This window comes from Taeniopygia guttata, chromosome 2 (assembly GCF_048771995.1).
Source record: "Taeniopygia guttata chromosome 2, bTaeGut7.mat, whole genome shotgun sequence".
Taxonomy (NCBI): Eukaryota; Metazoa; Chordata; class Aves; order Passeriformes; family Estrildidae; genus Taeniopygia; species Taeniopygia guttata.
The window spans coordinates 33843560-33857925 of NC_133026.1; the positions used below are offsets into that span (position 1 = coordinate 33843560).

Genomic DNA, 14366 nt, shown 5'->3' on the forward strand with positions numbered 1-14366 from the left:
TGCTGCGTGGGGCCGATGCCGTTAACACCTTCGCCTCCGGTGGTGGTGTCCCCGGCCCCACGTGGGGTGTTGGCTCCGGGCACGCGTGGGGCATTGACGGCGGCGAGGGCATACGCAGGGCACCCAGCCGGCAGCAGGTCCTGCCTTTGGCCCCGAGCCACTGCCACCAAGCAGGCAGGTTTCCACGGCCTCGCCCTGGTCGGGGATGAGACCCTTCGAGGAACCGGGGTGAGGGCCTGGGGGAGCCGGCGGTGGGCACCTGGCCTCTTGTCACCAGCGGGACTGGAGTTGTCTTCGGGGTGCCCCATGTGCTACATCGGGTTCGCTCCCTGGCCAGCCAAATTTAGCTCCTAAAGGCGGTCCCTCCAACCGCCCCCCCCCCCCCCCGCCTTGTTAGCGTTTGATTGATTGCCTTATTAAAGCGTGTTCTTGTAAGTGTGACCGAGCTGATTGCACTGCATATGTTTGGGATAATGCTCATTTTAAACAACTGAATAATAATACTACTAATAAAAAAAGGACCAGAAGAGGAAGAAGATGAGCTCTAGAGAACGGGTTAAGCCTAAACGATCCCGGGGAGCAGCGCTGTAACTCGCGCATTAAATTGGTCCTTTGCTATCAAATCACTCAGCCCATCTTTGTTGTCTTTTATCTGTCACCTCCTGTACCATTAAGTAAAATAGCAACGAGACTGACGCTTACTTTCCCGTCTCAGACTATACGTTTTTATTAAGGTTGTATGATTAAACTGGATCGGATCTGCTTTTCCAGCAGTATGCTTTACCTCAGCGCCTAAATCATTGGCAAACCGTCTCTCCATATTTCACGTTTTCTGCTGGGTTGTTCGGTCGTTTGCCAGCACCTGCAGAAAAGCATGCGGCTCCTTTGGCTTTTTGGCTTGTCTATCTGAAAGATCTTTTGTTTTCTATTATTCTCCTGCTCGCCTGGATACTTTATTCTAGTACCGAGTTTAGCCCCTGAAAGCACCCTCCACCATATGTCACCCCAAGGCTCGCTGTCCTGCCTCTTACAATAGTGTCACCCTGGGGTAAAGCCCACGTCAGGATGAGCTGAAGTCTCTTTAACACAAATGGCTTCATTTATGTGCATCAGGTTCCTGGGTGGATGTAAAGGGGGAGAGAAACCAGCCCCACACGCCTTTTGCTTCATCCTTCTGCCCGGAGCCCCTTACTGCTTCATTCAGATCTTCTCACTTCTCATTTTGAAGGGCGGGAGTGTCCTGTCCTGACTCTGGAGAGCTGGTACTGCGGCAGGGATGCGGTTATGGTAGGTTAGGGTAGATCCCCGCCGAAACTGGTCCCTGTTGCAGGAAGTTTTTCTTCTTTCTCTCTCTTAGGTAGGAGGAAGAAGAAATAGCTAGTTCAACATCTTCTACCAAGAAAACAAATAGATCACAACCTCGGGCCTCCAATTCACCCTTTGCTCCCACCCCACTTTTAAAAAAATTTTTTAATTTTTTTTTTTTTATCACTTACACTGAGTGTATCTACGACCAAGAAGGTAGTGCAGGTTTACACTAATATTTACAAACCTCACTTTAAAGAATTTCGATCGGTATATTTCATGCACATATACACGCAGAGCAAACACATAAAGTGATTTTCCCTGCTGCCCTCTCTGCAAAGGAGTGCCTGGGACTTCAGAGACAGAAATTGCCACTTAAGAACATCACATGAAAGTATTAAGTAATTATTTAAAACAAGGCTGTTTAGAAAAATATTTGTGTTTATTGCAGCTGCTCGATTGGCCTCGTTAAATCTGGGGAGCATTTAAATTGTGTTACAGTCTCATTTAAATCCAGTTTCGTTCCAGCAGGCTGCAAAGCCTGAATAGAACCAATCACTCCATAATGATGATGAATGAGAAATTAATTCAGATACAAGCAAGACAATTTAGGCCTTCATCTGTTTAAATAGCCTTCCAAGATTATTCGCAATTGCAGGTCACAGATTTAATCAATTGTCCAATCTTGTGAAAGTCATATCCTTGCATCTTCATCGAGATTATTTATAGCTCGGTGAAGCCCAGTGAAAGGTATACACTCTTAGCAGGAACAATTACTTAAAGAGAATAGTTTGCAAAATGAAAAACAAATGCCTCCGTGGACGGTAAACGATCAAACACTTCCTCGCTCTCCCGACACATCCTCCCCGGCCTGAGGAAAGGAACGGAGCTGCAGGTGGGGGATAAAGGGGACCATCACCAAACTCTATCCCTGCCGTATCGGCTCCTATGCTCTTCAGCGCAACCACACGCACTTTTTCCGTGGACACCCAGTCTAGTCTCAGCGGGGCCACGCGTTGCTCGTGAGGGCGATGGCCGCAGAAATAACACGTTAAAAAGCGGCTTTTAAACACGCAAGAATACGCAAACCGCGCCGCTGCTCAGCCCGGGGATGCCAAGCTCTCCTGCGGGGACACCTGTCATTTTCTGCCTCTGAGTGGCTCCTATCGAGATATATAAATATATGTGTAACAGCAGTCCCGTTTTACGCCGAGCCCTGCGAATGCCCCGGCTCAGCCCTGCACACAGCCAGCCTCCCTCCGGCGCGGTGCTCGCCCGGCTCGGGATGAAGCCGGCAAAGAATCATTGCACCGCTCCTGGAAGCGCCGGCTCTTTCTGCCTGGTGCTGTTTCCCAGCCTCGCCTGGGAAAACCCGAGGTCCTGAATAACTCAGGGTTAATAAAGCCTCTACAAAAGTTGAAATAAACCGCTTTCGTAACGGTGAGAATTGTTTTATTTCTCGAAAAAGGGTTAGAAAGCAAGGAAGAGACCAGGTATAACTGCCTCCTCCCGCTTCTCATCCTTTTCGAAACACTTCCCATGTACCTGGAGCCTTCATCCCCCCTGGCACTGAAGCCCTGTCTGGGGCTCTTGCAGGCTCCTGCCCAGACCCGAGGGGTGATCCCGGACTCGGAGAAACACCTGCTGCCCGAAAGAGGCTTACCCCAGCGCACAGGGAATTCAGTGCGAAGGGAAAACCTGGGGTATGATGGGGTAGAACCCGGCCCCACGCCCTCTGTCCAAGGGACTGTGAAGGTGGGAGCTCCGAGGTCCGCTGGGCAGCGCGGGTCGTCCGGCCCCGTCTCACTGCTGGGGACGAGGGGCTCACCGAAGAGCCCCTGGGAGCCACCACCCTGGGAGTCTGACCGCAGAGAGGAGTGGTTTCATGGGTGGGAGTGTGCGAGGGTCAGCACAGGTGGGTCAGCACGAGGTGAGACGTCCTCCCAGTGACCCGGGAGCCCCGCATCAATGTAGTTTTTCCTGCGGAAAGGGCAGCGTGGGGCTCACCCACCCACGGGCACTACTGGGCTGGGGAAACGCGAGGGTTTCGGGCAGCAGAGCGGGCCAGAGCAGCCGTGCGGGTGCGCAGCCCGACTCGGGAAGCTGGAGCAGTGCCTAAAACAAAAGCCTGCCTACAGGACCCCCAGAGCTCCAAGGAGCCGGCCTCAGCGACAGACTTTGATGTATCGCTGTCCAATTAGTGCCTTTAATTGGTGTCCTCTGGGACAGGCAACCCGGGAGCTGCGGCGGCGAGAGCTCTCTCGGCAAGCTCTGCCCGCTCGCAAGGTACCAGATAAATAATGCGGCCGGGCGGTAGGAATCCCCTATCCCTCTCCCTCCGAGAAACGGCCAAGCAAACCCGAGGTTGTTTGCAAACCTCCCCGCGAAGCTCCGTGCCCACGGACACCCGTGTGCCCAGGCAGGGAGGGACGTGGGGTGTAGCTGCTCCCACATTTATCCCTCCCCGGCGATCGACGCCCCCTCCCCGCCAGCTGACCCCCCCTCACTAGCGTGGAAACGACGCTGCTTAACACATACCGCACGTTCCTTCCAGTTTGGCTAATAAAGGTCGCCTGTTAAGCGTAATTTTAGAGGTTAAATGAGGCTGACTGCAGATTTAAGGATGCTTGATAAAACGTCTTATTTGAATGACACGAATTGTGTATATAGATGCCATTACAGCGGTCTAGATTTACCTTGGGGGAGGAGAAGCAGGAAACAAAGCAAACACTCTAACAGGGAGGGAGGAAAACGCTTAGCCAATTTATTCTAAACCAAAAACGCTTGGTCGAAAGAAAAATTGATCGCTTCATTCATCAAATGAATAAAATACATTTCTGAGATCAGAAGGTGCTCGAAGAGAGAGAGAGAGACGGGGCGAAAGTTTGTGGCTGACAAGAACCGTCAAAAGGAGCAAGACGTCATTGGAAGCTCACCTTGAAGTAATTCTGGTTTTCTTCTACTTTATTCTTCTTTTTCCTTTAATTTTTTTTAAAATTTTCATTTATTTTCCTTTTTTTTTTTTTTTCGGGTAGTCATAAAACGTTTCAAGAAAAAAAAATCATCTGAAGCCAGAGGAAGATGAGATTTTTTGATGAATAAGGAAATCAATTTGGTAGAATGGAAAGGAAGCTGACTTCTAAACTCGCTGTTAGCAGAGGCATCTCTGGGGAAGGCAAGCAGTTTGAGGCCGTTTTGGGAGCCATCAATCCCTAGCACCCGGGTACACCTCAAAACTGAGCCACCAGAATTTTTACAAGAAAGCCTCTCTGATCGATATTTGTAAGCTGAACTACTTTACTTGCTCTTCTGAAGCTGTGTATTCAGTGTTAAAATATTGTAATTTCATCACATTCTTCCCAAGCAGTATTACAGGGTTATATTAGAGGCATTTTTATGTACAGTCTCCAGAAGATGTGTGTACGTGGGTCCTGCACTGTCACCAAAAATCACAGCCTGAGAATCCCACATCCTCACTCCTTACAGAGAGACCTTACTTTGCACAGGGATGGGTACTCTCCATATTGTATTCAAGAGAAAAGACCCTATCAGTCTGGTCAGCCAGTTTTCTCAGTAGTTTGATTTCACATTGCTAAATTTGTATTAAATAAACATTTTATTCTCTTTGTCTTGCTTGCCTGGCAGCAAATTCTGAAGGTCCTAACTTGTCCCAAAATACATTTTTGCCTACATAGGAGAAATTTGCTTACTTGTGTTGCAGTGCAGGATCAAAGATGTGTTTCAGAACAAATAAACCAACTACTAAATCCACACAATTAATATGAATTACTCCTGGGAATTATTCTACGATTACTCTAACATTTACTCAAGCCCGTGTACTTCAGGGATGGACATTTTCTCTAATGTGGAGACACTTAGTCATAGGTTCCAAAATCACTTTCCATAAATGAAGTAAAATTTAATCCAAACTCAAACGGTCTGATTTATTATACTGCAGCTCTGTAGTAGCCCAATCTTGCCTCTTCTCACAACTACAAATGAAGCAAAAATCATGCAGGAAAGAGAAAGGAGGAAAAAAAAGGCTGTTTATGCTCCCATTTCAGCTGCCTGAAATGTGGAGTGAGGTGTATTCTGGAGGCAGGAGAGCACTCAGCCTGTTGACAGGTGTGGGTTTGGCTCTGAATGACGTTGTAAACCTGCTCCTCTTTTAACAGAGATATGGATTTAGGCAAATGGACAAGTTTGAATGTCTGAGCCATTCTCAGCCCCTAGCAGTGCATTACTGCCCATTAACTCTGGCTCGAGGTACAAGAAAACAGAGGCTACATGACCCTCTTCCTCTGTTTTGGCTGTCACAGCTTCCCACCTGAAATCTTGCATGTCATTTGTGTCACAAAGGCAGGTTTTTACAAAAGAGCTGTACTGAAGCATTGAGCAACTGAATCGTATGTTGATGGTAAGGAGACAGCTATTCCTGCATCTCTGTGTCTCCATTTAATCTAATCTAACTTCAGATCGTGACACCAGGTCCACCAAAAAAAAAAAAAAAAAAAAAAAAAAAAAAAAAAGCTGTAGCATCAGTAATTATTATTCCTTTCTTTTGGTCAGTCACCAAAATGATGTCATTAGCTCAGTCACTTATCCGTGTGTCTGATCCATACTGATTTTTTGTACTATATTCCAGTTGCCACTTGTACCTCAAGGGCTGTGTGCAAGCATTCGTAAAATGATAGTGCAAGATAGGATAAAGGACATAATGACCTCCATTTTCTGATACTGTTCCACAGGAAAAAAAAAAAGCCATGTTCCCTAGTGGGAGTTTGCTGTGGGCTCTCCAGATCCAGATGCAGGAATCAGAGATGCTGGCAGTCTGTGCTGGCTCCCAGTGTTGATTTCCCTGGCATTGTCCCAGAGGGTATTCCCCAAATCAACATTCCCCAGCCAAACCCAAATTGCACTTAACACCACAAAGGGGCAGTCACCACAGATTTGGAGCAAGTGATGATCAGCCATATCACGAAGTTTTAGTGTGTTCAGAATCTTAAGCAATTCCTACAGCCAAGGCCAATTTTTGTGTTTACTTTGTGTTCAGTGACAGCCTCATTCTTTAGCCAAAAGGAAGATATTCCAAGGTCTGACTTTAAACTTCTCAAAACCCCATTATGCAATTAGAGTGACATTTCTACACTGGAATGCACGGCTTCATGGTGCTATGGCAACAACTTATCATTGGGCTAGAACTCCACCAAGGGCAAAATCATCTACCCTCATAGCCCCAATCACTTTTTTATGCAGGAGCATAATTCTCACAACAGCCTTTCCTTGAAATAGTGGCTGTAAATTAGAGCATCTGTGTGCATGTCATTTCAGTTTGTCATAACCACCCCTCCACCAAGGGATGATACTTGATGTCTCCTGTAATCTGGCACACCAGCAGAAATCAGATTTGCTGTTACATCACCATATTGTAAGTGATATTCATTAATTTAATTCAGTATAAATTCATTAGTTTTAGTTATTTCCTAGACTTGTTAAACTTTTATAAACCGATAGGTTAAATCTAGAGGAATCTAAGGTTTGATCACACACCATTAGATTTCTTCCAGTTAATTTTTACTGAGTGCAATATGATATATTTGACTCTCAAAACAGGTTCTTGATGTGACCTGACTTATCAGCTTATGGAGAATATTGATAGTATATGTTAGCCATGATTAATTGGTTAAAGCAAACAGAATAGACTAGAAAAATAAAAAGACTCCATGTTTCTTTATCTCTAATAAAAATTGTTCAGGCATTTATCCTTCTGTTCTTCTCAGTTATGTTACTGTACTTTATTATCCAGAACTTTCCATTAAATAAATTTACATATGGTAGTAAAGCACCTCTTTATTTTTGCTCTGACAACCTAACCAAACCTGAAATTTGTGCGTGGCACTTTCTTCAGTTACTGAGCTCTGAGTGAGGCTTTCTCTTACAATGTCACCAATTTTACAGCCTCTTCTCTCAAAGCATGAAAGCTATAACTACCTACACAGTATCAGGGTATTTTGAATTTGTTCCATCAGCAACCTGTCTTTTTATTTCTATTTAATATTTCTTGTCCAGCAACCAAGAACTGCAGTAGCTCAAATGCAGTTTTGCAGCACTGACATAGGTCTGCATGTTCACACATTTTTTCACTATAACACTGCTTTTCTCTACCTCTGTCTTCTTGGATGTGTTCCTCAATATGTAAGGACTGAGTTCCTAAATGTCTTATTTTGTATTTTGCAATGTTTAGAATAGAATTTTCTTTGTCAGCTCAAATTTCTCTGTGACATTCATGCACTTTAGCTGCAGGACTGACTTAATACCCAGAAAAAGAGATTTACTAGAGAAAAAAAAGGGACTAATAATAAGATAAAGGCCATCTGATAGTTCTGCTCTATGAATAGTCTTCCATGGACATGGTGGTAGCTGTGTAGGTATGCAGGTGCCACATACAAAATAAGGCAAGTGCATCTTCGACACAAATTTGATTAACATTGGTATGTACATATTTCTGACCACCTGATTACAACAGTTAGTAGTGCTGAACGTTCCAGTCTGAGCAGAATCACATTAGCCATAATCCTATTTCATGATGATGTCTATACCACTGATACTCTTTTGTACTCTTCCAATTTGCTCATTTTTAACTTGCTTTAAATAGTTGCTGGCACCTACTGATTGAGGATACTGTAGGGATAACAAATAATGTTATATATATAGTATATAATATAATGTTATATGTATAACATATATGTTAAGATTAGAATGTCTAGGGGTAAACTCCTTACAGAATCCTAGGCTGGGACATTTATAAACTAACCCCCTAATCTCATTAAAATAAATCAGACATGCAATGCCAAGACATATTTTTTTCATAAAAACTATGTTGATTGACGTATTTGGGAGAGGAATGCAAGTTATTAAATTCATATTTTGTCAGTTTCACTGTTATTTTATTTTATTTTTTTAAAGAATTTCCAAATTCACTGATTATTTCTCTGACCCAGTAGGCATTGTTTAATATCTTCTATAGTTAATAATTTTTAAAAAAGTTCGTTATTTCCGTCTTTTGTTAAAATTACCTCACTCTGATTTTAAACTCAAGATTAAAACACTGATTTTGCTCTTCTAGGCATTATTAGATCCACACTGTTGAGAGGATTTATTTTGATTTTGCTATACTTTAGAATTTTCACTGTTTTTTACCCCTTTTACTGCATATTACTCCCGTACATTTCCTGTTGTCTGTAGATTTCCTTGTCAGCTTCCTGTGTTTTGTAACATGTAATGTAAGCTAATTGCTATGTAATACAGTTCTCTCTGCATGTTGTATGGTGATTTTTTATTTCAGATTTTTGCCTTCATTTCACTTATTCTGAGGACTGTTCTGGCATCAGAAACTTGCCCTCCATGTAGATATACAATGTATTTCCAGCCTCCAGCCACCCACCAGTTTCCAGCCTAAAAATTAATACATCATAATAACAAGATCAATTTTTTTTGTCCATGATGGATATCATACTTTTCAAGATGTGAATTTATCTACGATTTTTAGAAACTATCAGTGATGGTTTATTGCTAGCTTCATGAGATAAAGTTGCATCCATGTTGAACTGAGTTTGTCCAGATGCTACTGTTTTTATGCCTAGATATTGCAGACAAATGTTTAAGAGGTAAAGCATCCCATTCAGTGGTTAATTTGGCAGTTTTTGACACACACCTGTCAGCACCCTGGTCTTTGTTAGTTAGTACATCAATCCATATGCTTTTGAGACCAGTTGGTTGTATGTTATAATTACCAAGTTGGTATTTCCTCCTTCCCTCCATTATTCACATGACTACTCCCAACAGGGGCTAGCGTTGGTGACTATCTTCTCACTAAAAAACATTCCTCTTTCTGTCTGTGCTATCCATACACCCTACATTTCTGTAAAAGAATCCAAACTTCATTGTTTATTGTATCATATTTGCAACTGGAAACATGTTTGCATGTTGTTTGTATGTCTTCCTTGGAGTCATTGTACTAAAACCTTCTTGCTGTTCTGATTCCCAGCCACTCCCCTTACCCATGAACAAGACACACTCTTCATGCAACTTCCCTCCTATTACTACATGGTCCATTCTTCCACTGAAGCAAAAGTTCAACTTCAGACCAGAACCTAAGTCCTGAGAACAATCTTTGTAAGTGTGGAAGAGCCTCTAAAAAGTTGGTATGGATATTCATCTAGCCATCCCTCTTGTTTTCTTCTCAAATCCCCAAAGTCTTTAACCTTCTACCACAAGTTGCAGAGGATGATACGCACAGGATGATTTCACAAAATTTCTTCTTATGTAGTGCATTGATTCTCATTTTTTAACATGATCATCTTGGTCACTTTAATGTCTTTTTGGCTGTTTGCAACTTGACAGATAACCAATTGTGGCATTTTTACCTCTGCATCCAGTTTGATACCATGCTTTGGAAAGCCTATGACATTAAGCAATTGATTTAGCAAAGGATAGCTACAACCCATAGCCCTTAGTCAATAGCTTAGGGATTTGTTGGTATCACTATATTTCATGTCAGTTTTTTTCTGGTGGCTTTACATTCCCTAGAGATTTCAGTCATCACATGTCATTTTATGCCACCATCGATGCAACATTCAGTGATGACAAATTAGAAGTGAAGGTACATAGATGCACTAAAATAAATTTTAAATTGTACCTTGAATCTGGGTAGTTATTCCACCACTTTTCTGAATAGTCTTCCAATAAGTGTGCAACCTTTTCAAAGTGAAGATTGCATTCTAATGATGGATTTATGCTACAGATAGTTAAAAATCCTCTCTGCTCGTTACCACCATTTGAGTTACCACTGTGAGCTACCACATCATCTTGGGAATTCATGTTCAGGTATTCTCAATCTTTCAAAGGTTTCAGCCTTTCAACCACATGCTACTCCAGATCCACATGCTGTGATAAAGTCAAATGTGGAAGCAGATGTGGGACCATTTACCATGTGATTCAGGCAATTTTGTAGAAATAACAAGTCATTAAAATACATTTATGTCTAAAGAAATTCACATTCTTTTCCAGAAATTCCTCCCCTGAAAATATTGATAAAATTAATGAGCAGTGGTGACTTACAGGAGAACTGCTGGAGGAGCTGTGATAGTTCTCCCTTAGGTGAGGTCTGTCTTTTCTGTTGATCTATTAGTTATCTGGCTTTCAACTTATTAAATAAATGCTACACTCAAATAGTTTGCTTTTTATATCAGAATCTGGATTAAATCAATGCATTCAGAGTCTGTCAGAAAAATTCAGATATCTTTGCCAACAAAATATATCATAAAAAGAAAAAAATGGCAAATGCTATTAACAAGATTCTTTCTTAATAAAGCACACATAGAAAATAATCACTTTTGTGAAAATTAATTGTTTTGCTGTCTTGTCATTCTCTGTTGACTGCATCTTACATTACTTTTTCTATGGGATCACCTGGGAGCAACTATTAATTTTAACTTTAGTATGCTGATTTTTTTTCCCACCCTCTTTGAAATTGCCTCAGACATATAAAATTTGCTACACGCTTTTATTGCATCCTGTATTCTTCCATGTCCCAAGGCATTCTTTGAAGGGAAGTCTAGAATTCAATTCCATAGGTTATCTACTCAATTTGATCATCTGTGTTTGCAGACTGCTCTTCAATCAAGCACACTTGGGACTTTCTATTCTGCAATTTCAAGCACTTCTTTCTGTTAGCAGGCAGGCCAGAACAACTTTGCCAAATGGACTCATTTTGATATTGCTGTTTGAAATATGCAGGTCTTTGAATGTAGGCACAGTGCTTGCTGTGATCACGTCACATTCAGCTCCACTGTCTATTTGGGATTCACTTTTTATCTATTTCTATGCAGTGTCAGAAGACAACCTGCTATAGAATATACCAGTGTAGAGTCAATTAAGAGACTTAGTAAAACCTTTGTTTCATTAACAGAGCTTCATCCTCCAGCTGCATTTTCCTATTGGAAACTGGTGCAAACACCTTTGCATGGTGTCAGTTCTCTCCAGGGGTATTGGAAACACAGCCGGTCTTTACACCATACCTCCCCTTGCAGTCACACATTGTTTGGGCATGTGTTTCCAATCGCATGCTTCATTCTTTCAGTGCTTATTAGATACTTGGATTAAGAAAATGTGCTTTCTGCTGTATTTCAAATACCTTCACAACTTTGAATTTGTCTCTTGCATTAAAGTTGTGGTGGCCTAGTTATACTTATTTCATCACAGATAGTTTTGTTTAGTCTGTTAGTCTGTTAACATTCATGTGATTTGGCTTTACCACACAGACTGATGACTTAATGGGACAGACATTTCAACAAGGAGGTAGTTTCTGCTAAACAGAATTTATTTCCTTGAAAGAGCTGGTTTTTTCATGGGTCTTCTTTTTGATGTTTTGTACAAAATGTCTAATTCCTCTTGCATTTATCTGCTCCACTTAAAATATCTACACTAAACTTTTCTGTGCTCTAATCATTCACTAGTTTTGCATCTTTCTTCCTTGCCTTTGAAGTAACACAACATTATAGGTAAGAGAACACTACTGCTTCTCTCTCCTGTTGTATTTCCAATGGTGTAATTTTAAAGTCCCTTCTGCCCCTCACACAAGACTTGTCTGAATCTCAGTAATGGTGTCTCAGGCTTTACTCTAGCAGAGCCAGTGTATCTCTCCTCCAGAGAAGCTCTGTCCAGTAACTGCCTAATCCCAGAAACATTTTATTTGTAGCTGCTGCCAGACTCCGAACGCTAACACAAAGGATATCAAAAGAACAAGGACTAGGAACTAGGGATCCCAAACAGTTTGAGAGACTAGGCTGTACATAATTTACTTTTTTTTTCCTAAAGGAAACCCTCACACAGGCAGAAGGAGTATGTGGTGTAATCAGCTGGTCCCCAATGCACTGCAGTCCTGTCCCAGGGTGCAGGCTCCACTGAAGGAGGGGATGTCCCTCTGTGCTTGTGCCTTCTCTTCTGTGCTCTTGGGAAGGAAGTCCCAGTGCCTAATGCCAGCTTCTGGATTCACTGTTGGGACCTGAGGTACTTCTAGAGCTCCCACTACTTTTTTTTTTACAGCAGCTTTAGTATGCATTATTTGTAGCAAAGCCTATGATACCAGATCTCCCTGTTCTGTCAGATGTTTGGGGTAGGTTTTTCAAAAGTGTAGTGAGGAAGTACATGCCTTGAAACATCTTTTATGCCCTTCTCAGTAGATCCATATGCTAGAATTTAGTAATGATTTTTTCATCCTAATCAGATTCCGTTCTCTGCAATATTAATTTTTTTCCTTTAAGGAAGTGTTGAGTTTTTAGGCCAAACATTTTTGTCTGGTACAACTTTCTGCCTGTTTTTGACAACATTTGCATTTTAAATGGTTTGCTTTTATTCATCTATCTCCAAACTTCAGCATTACACATAACAATTCTGAAGTATTATTGATAATTGCACTACCTTTCAGATAATCCCTGGAGCTTGCAGAGAAATGGCAGCAACAAACAATATAAACCAAAGCTGGAAAATCCGAACTTGTAAGTGCAACACTTCTGCTGCAGACACAGGCCTTCTAGAAGGGTAATTAGTAATAGTTGTTAATAGCAAGACCTATTTTTTAAAGAAGCAAATTCAGACAATCATGAGAAAATGACATGAATAATCAGCTCAAACAATAAAGATCAGCTGTAGCATAATTGCAACAGCATTTAAGGACTCGGGAGATCTAACACTTTTCTCTTCATTAATCAGAGTAAATATAACATTACAGATGTTACTTGTTCAAAGACTGTTGTGTGTGCGTATACAGCACATCTCAGAGAAGAGGCCAAATTGTCTATGTGTAGAATAGTCTGATTTTTTGTAGCAGAATTCATAAGGACTTAAAAGTTCAGACAAGTAATTTTAAAGCTACTATTTTGCTGTGGTGAAATAAATGAAATATACCTTTCAAGCGTTGAGGAAGAAGAACACTTGCAGCTCTCAAAAATCTTACCCAAAAGACAAATTATACCAGAAAGAATTGCTATAACTACACTTGTTTGTGGTACTTCCATCTGGGGAAATTCTATAAAGAAATGATGCAGCCCAGCTTGGAGACCTTAAGCAATGCAACACTTACCTGCAGTTTTGGAGCAGGAGACACACTGTTGCTCGTAACTGAATGAGTTGCCATCTCTGTGTGTGACAATAAAACCTTAAACATGTTTTCCTCTAAACTGTGAGCAATTAAGCCACTGCAGGCTTTGCAAGCAGCCATAAGCTGTAACATGTCCCTGATAGACCAACCTTGCCTCCTTGAGCTAACCTGGTGGAAACAGTGGCTCTCCTAGCAAGAACAACCCCTCTCCACAGCTGCCAGTTTGATACTTAATAGCTTATCTGCATACCTTTTATATAGGATTTCAGCTTGGTCTTATCATCTTGCAAGTGCCTGAGTTTAAGCCTTCTCTGCCCCCTCCCGCTTACTATAAGGGGTCTTTCACCTGTTGTGTCATAGGACTAGATGAGAAAGGCATAAAGGTCATAGGGCTAAATGAAAAGAAAGGTGTAAGGCTCATGGGCAAACCTAACCATTTCACATTACTTGTTCCCATTTTTGAGATCCTGTCCCAGCTAAGTTCAGGAAAAATTGCTCCTTTCTTTTTGGAAACCAAATTGCTGTCCCATATATTCTTGCAGATAGCAGTACTATATATTTTCTAAAGAGCAGATTTTCTGCTCCATATTCCCCTTTCCCACACTTACATTTTTGCACTAGCTCCTTGCTGAAATATGTGGTCGGTGATGTGAAACAGAAAATCTGCCAGTGCAGATGATGATCCCTAGCCATGTGTTTTGTTGTAGGCTGCATAGGTCACCCTGACTGTTACTGTGGTTGCCTAGTATTTCCCATGATACGATCTTCCTTTGAGTAACTTTCAACTTTGCCAAACACCATAGAAATTTTCTATATTGTGTGTACAGTGACTTTGTTGGGTGACTTTATACATGCACACATATTTACACAGAAAATAAACTGCCATTTCTAAGAAGGAATA

At 41.8% G+C, this 14366-nt stretch overlaps 1 long non-coding RNA gene across 1 annotated transcript; it reads right to left on the reverse strand.

The window, feature by feature from the left end:
• Positions 1 to 702: 702 nt before the first annotated feature.
• On the reverse strand, positions 703 to 13667 carry LOC121469370 (uncharacterized). The gene is made up of 2 exons (XR_012054338.1): positions 13448 to 13667; positions 703 to 1352 (listed from the first exon to the last, which is right to left on the reverse strand). It is a non-coding gene; the product is annotated as an uncharacterized lncRNA (long non-coding RNA).
• Between the last annotated feature and the right edge of the window lie 699 nt (positions 13668 to 14366).